This window comes from Agrilus planipennis, unplaced genomic scaffold (assembly GCF_000699045.2).
Source record: "Agrilus planipennis isolate EAB-ADULT unplaced genomic scaffold, Apla_2.0 scaffold51, whole genome shotgun sequence".
Taxonomy (NCBI): domain Eukaryota; kingdom Metazoa; phylum Arthropoda; class Insecta; order Coleoptera; family Buprestidae; genus Agrilus; species Agrilus planipennis.
The window spans coordinates 162,332-168,352 of record NW_020438915.1 but is presented as its reverse complement, the minus strand read 5'-3'; the positions used below and the strand labels follow the sequence as shown (position 1 = coordinate 168,352).

At 33.4% G+C, this 6,021-nt stretch overlaps 1 protein-coding gene across 1 annotated transcript in view; it reads left to right on the top strand.

Annotated features, from left to right (window-relative positions):
• LOC108732987 (laminin subunit alpha-1) overlaps positions 1-6,021 on the top strand; it is a 241,615-nt gene that overhangs the window by 143,235 nt on the left and 92,359 nt on the right. The gene's annotated exons all lie outside the window — the stretch shown is intronic.

The window sequence follows — 6,021 nt, the reverse complement described above, 5'->3', positions numbered from 1 at the left end:
TATTGTCTAATGACAAAAAAACTGTGAATGTTGTATATAAAGACATTCTGTAGTATATTTAGTATGTTCAGGGGGTATCTTTTGAAGATTTCCCCTTCTCGATAATAATCTAAACAAAACAAAAATATACATATTTAGTATCAGTATTGTACCCGTGCGAAGCTGAGTCGGGTCGCTAGTACGTAATAAACGCCCAAGTACCTAATGATTCAGGTTGTCACAGCGAGAACTTATTATCATGTGATGCATGCTCTATGTACTTGTACGTTATTTGTTCGTGTTATATAAAATTCTTTGTATTTTCATATATATATATTATATTGTTAAATGGAAAAGATTTTAAGTTATAATTGAACTCGATTTTTAAAAGTCATTTCCGTTTCTCGATATCTCCTTAACACTTTAAATAAATATTTCAGTGCAGACTGACGGGTGAAAAATAAAATTAGAAGCAGCAGTCTGCTCTTAAGTGGTTCCTAATAGATAAAATTGCTCTTCACCACCCAAGAAGTTATAAAATCGAAACATCACTTGCCGTTTCTACAAAGCTTATTTTTAATTTAATTTATGTCAGTATCGCAGGGATTCAATTAAGTAAATGTCAACGGATCAACGCTTTAGTTCTGCCGAAGCACGTGAAGAAGCAGATAAAATATATATACCTACTTCTTTTGTTTCTTTGACATCTTCAATCAAATCTTTTCGTGACAGCAATCGAACCTAGTAAAATAAAATCTAAAACTAAATTGTATCTATTTTTACTTTTTTTATGGAACCTTATCGCTTTATTAGTTTCTATTTGTTTATTTAGTTTATGTAAATATTCGCTTTGATCGACTTTTCATTATGACTTTACATAGAGAAATAGTCCTTTTTAGCATGAAGAAATGGCGCTGTTAAGGATTAATTTTGTATAAAAGTGTATAGTCTTTTTTTTAACCTTTTAATCAATACATCAAAGACGGGATTAACATCACTAAAGACAGTAAAACCGTAGGGATAGATATACAGGAACAAAAGATTAGTATGCTTACATTTGTAGATGCTGCAGCAGTATTGGCATCTAGCAAGGAAGAGCTACAGATAGCTTTAAATAGAATGGAAGCGGTATTGGCGAAACAGTATTGTATGAAAATAAATAAAAGTAAAACAAAAATAAAAAAGTAGGAAACGAGCGAATATAAAGATNTTTAACCTTTTAATCAATACATCAAAGATGGGATTAACATCACTAAAGACAGTAAAGTAGTAAGGATATAAAGCAGAGGATATCGCAACGTTGAGTCGCCTTCTGTTATAGTTAGACACTTCTATGCTCTTCAACGGTTAATTTAGAAATTCGAAAAAGGTTGTTAGAAGTGTGTGATTGTAGCGCTGCGCTGTACGGGTGCGAAACATGAACGGTGGGCGCGGCGGAAAAGAAAAAGTGTTAGAAATCTGGTGTTATAGGCGAATGATGAGGATACCGTGGATAAAGAAGGTTGGAAATGAAGAGGTATTAGAAAGAATAGGTAAACAGAGGACTTTACAGAAGTCAATAAAAAATAGGAAGGAGATAGGTTAGTAGGACACCTTCTCAGGCATGAAGGTCTAGTCAAATTAGAGGCAGAAGTATGTGGGATGTTCTAGTTTTAGGGAAATGCAAATATTAGCTCAACATCGAGGTGTGTGCCCAACCAGTCTTAAATTTTAATTAATCCCTAAGTAAAGAGCCTTGGCAACATAAATAATACTATCGTTGTTAAAGAAGATTAGCTGCTTTAGTTAAACAGTCAGAACACTTTTCCTATTTACATAGACAGATTTTACATTCTCTAATCAAGATTATCATTTTACATTAAGTTTTGATAACTGTTACTTAGTTTCGAGTACAATTTATGTTCGCTCTGTTAATGTTGTCCATTTCGGTTTAGTAATTTTTTTTTTCGAGATTGCTTTGTGATAATAATTAACCGTATAAATATGCATTTGGAATATTCAATGAGTAGCTGAGGTTCTTTTCTTTTTAAATCGTCCGCGTGAGCAAAACTTAAACGCGAAGTATTAGGTACCTATATATCTTTTCACGCACGCGTTTCTTTTCTGATTGCTTTTTAATCTCAATTTTCCATAGTTTACGAGCCATAAAAAGGTTATAAATAACACGCACCGCTAGTGGGTCTCACGAAAAAATCAATTTAAATAAACCTACTATTTCGATTATCTTGCCGAGCGCCTTCTTAGGTCGTCTAAAATACAAGAGATTAGCGGGCTATTAAAAAGTTATTAATTTTTTTCCGGCTTCAGTCGATTTCGGTAGTCGTCTTAAAACAGTTTGTCCTGCTTTGAGGCATACAGCAGATATTGTCAAGAGCGTACGTATTAGACACAAAACTAATCTCCTCTGTTTATAGCGCTGTATTGCTTGAGAACTTCAAAGAGACACGCAATTTTCGTTTAACTGACTTCAAAAGAACTTTCTGATTTTATCGGCAAACAGCGAAAAATACTTGAGGTTTCCTTTAACTAACGCATTAATTCGTACAATGAATTTAATAGATTTTACATGAAGTTAATAACGAATAGTTTAAATAGAATCTGCATTATTTTGATTCAATTAAGAAATTGACAAAAAATCTGCATTTCAATTTCAGTTTTTCNTTAAGAAATTGACAAAAAATCTGTATTTCAATTTTGCTCAGTTTTTCCAAAGAAAAATTACTACTGAATGTTTAATTTGCTTTACCCGATGCCGTTTTTAAAACCGTAAATTGGCATGTATGCAAATTAAAATAGTAAAAGTTGATAATCATATTCGCAGGCGTACGTTTGCAAAAAAATGCAAATATTATAGCTAAATACCTCGTGCTTAAGTACAGAATAAATAACACTGGTTTAAGTACAGATCAGATTTGGGTCGAGGTTGCGGATTGTATTTCAACTGAATAGACCCCGTACACATTAATCATATTTTATTACCATTAGAAATAACATTATTTGCATAATGTAATTGTAGATGTCTGAATAAACGCCCAAACCGTTTACAATTAAGTATATGCTACCAGTATATGTACGGTAGTGAAATAACTTCTTTTTGTATTGTATCTATTAGATTAGATTACTGTTTGCAAATAGTTCAGGATGTGGGATGTTCTAGTTTAAGGGGAATGTAAAGATTAGCTCAGGATAAGAATGTGTGGAAGTGCATGTCCAAGCAGTCTTAGGACTGACAACCCCATGATGATGTTGGTACTAGCGTCTTCTTAAAAGTTGAACTTCCTAATGTTCTCTCAACAAATTTAGAGTAACATCTAAAAAATCTGTAACCCCTTAAAAAGTCTTAAAATTTTTCGTGTTCGTAGCACATGTCGGCCTGACTATTGTAAATCATATAACATAAGGACAATCGCAGGATAATAAAACTGAAATGTGCAATTATTTCGGTGGAGGAGACGGACACGCCGTCGTCAGTTAGAGTTGCTTCCTAAAGTTTCACTAGCATAAGTGGCGAACTTCTTGAGGGATCCTTCCATCTTCGATGCTAGATCAGGACAGCATTAGTTCACCAACTGGCCTTACAAATAAGTAAAACGGTTTCTTTAAAAATCGAACAGAATAATAAATTGATACCTAGAAGGAGGTTCTTTGGCGTCAACCCTTCTTCTCTTACTAAAAGTTGAGCAGTGAATACTGAGAAGACCAGAACAAAATGCTACCAAGAACCTTGCTTTTTGAGAAGAGTTAGAGTGTGTCTTCTACTTCCCTGTATATAATTACTTGCCATTCTTAATTACTCATATTCTGATTTCCTCTAGGTGCTTCTAGCGGTTACCCTGGATGACTAGATAATTATTTTACTAATATTCTAGAAACCGTTATGCACTATTATCTTCTATCGTATTATTTGCTGACATAAAGCATTCTCAAGCAGTGTTTATTCTCTGGTTCCATAAGCCTTGTTTACCGCATTGATTTAAATTAATCCGATGTCAGATAGAATTTCTTCCATTGTCATCGTTTGGTGGGTATATATATGTATATAAAAGCGCACGGTATAAAATCTCATTTAAAATCTCTCACGCTAGAAGGCAAAGAACGGAGTGGAAATATTGTAAATGTAATCGAATGTTGTAGGCACTTGTCCGGGATCAGAATCGTATCTCAAAGTTCGACGTGTTTGTTGCCGTTGTTTTGCTCTTGTTCCGCATCTTCTTCTCTTCGTATTTCTTCCTTCTTCATTTTCTTCTTCCGCGATAACGAAATATACTTATATGTACATGTAGAGGTATCTGCCGATGGATGCTCTTTATATCAATACACACTTATAGGTACGTACACTATATATATATATATATATATCCGTGTAAGCGCTCAAGAGAGTGCAAGCAGACATTTCGAACGACGTTTTGATAAATACCCTCTTCGATTGCAATTCTTCGTTCACGTTTCGGCAATAAGGCCGCGTCGAATGAAAGGGGCAATTTAACACGCTACACGCATACTTGCTTAAAGAAAAAGCGCCCTTTCAAGCTGGAACACCTGCAAATAATGTGTAAAAGGGCTTGATTGAATAGTTTACTTTGTATCGATGACTTTTGGTGCTACATTCAAAAATTGGACCCTTTTAAAAAATGTGGCTTTTGGTCTTTTTCCAATGCTTAAAAAGCCCTTTAAAGCTTCTTCATCGTCAGAGCTTCCTCGTTGATATTCTTTGTCCGTGACAGAAAGAAACGTTACGATTAATGGTCAAAAGTATCTATTACATTTATTTGTTGAATTTTACAGGCCAAAATACTACAACTAGGAAAAAAAAATCAAAATTTAATAGTAATAGTGATAAGAAATGTACATGATTTGATGAAAAGTTTTTGGAGATGGTTTATGGTACGAAAAACAATGGAAACTCATTTAGTAATTAAAAATTACACGATCGTGTTCATTTCCACTAATTTATATTAAGAGTTTCTAATTTAAATTTTACTGTGACCTACACTTTCCTCTAAAGCAAGGCAAAACAATGTTTGACTGTTTTTAATGCTTATAATTTCCTGGAAATTAATAGCATAATTATTGAGTTTTACTTATGAAATGAGCAAAAGTATGAAAATGTTTATATTAAAGCACCTATGAAATTCTAAAGTTAAAGCTAATCTAGCAGTTTGAGCAATTAGATTTGAAGATTTTACAAAGAAAAGTAGTGGAAAAGTAATTTCTCTTGTTATTTAATGCAAATTAAACAACACATACCTAGAAATAATGGAAATAGAAACGTTTTTTTTTTTTTGCTTCCTTATTTATAAACTATTTAAATTGCTGGTTCTATCATTTTGAATNAAAATGTTATTATTAATCATTTGGATCACTATAGCCGGATATGATTTCTTGAGAATCAGTCATAATAAACGATATAAACGGAGTCATTATATCCAAACTTTTCCATAGAGAATTTAATATGAAAACCAAACTTAACACTGCAATTACTTCATATTAAGCGGTTATAGTCGGAGTTATAATAAACGAATTCCACTGTGGGAATAAAAATTATTGAATTTAGGTATGTCGAAAAACATGTAGATACTTTTGCTCGTAACCTACTGTAAGCAACGTATGTGTATATGGTCGGAGTCATTATATCCAAACTTTTCTACAGAGAAATTAATATGAAAACCGAACTTTATACTGCAATTACTTCATATTATATATATATAGGAGGAGTTATAATAAACGAATTCCACTGTACGAATAAAAATTATTGAATTTAGGTATGTCGAAAAACATGTAGATACTTTTGCTCGTAACCTACTGTAAGCAACGTATGTGTATATGGTCGAGTCCGTGCGTTGCTTCTTTAGATTAATGGTACCAAAAATAACCAAAGTGTAATACCCTTACACCTGCGGCGCGAACACACGGCATTTGCCGGCTCTATTACCAACTTAAGCACGTGGACCAGGTCCTAACTGTGCTTTCGTCCTTTGTGCTTACGGCGCACCTTTGCTTTCAATATCTTGCGGCGAACTCATTCACATTTCTAGCAAACAG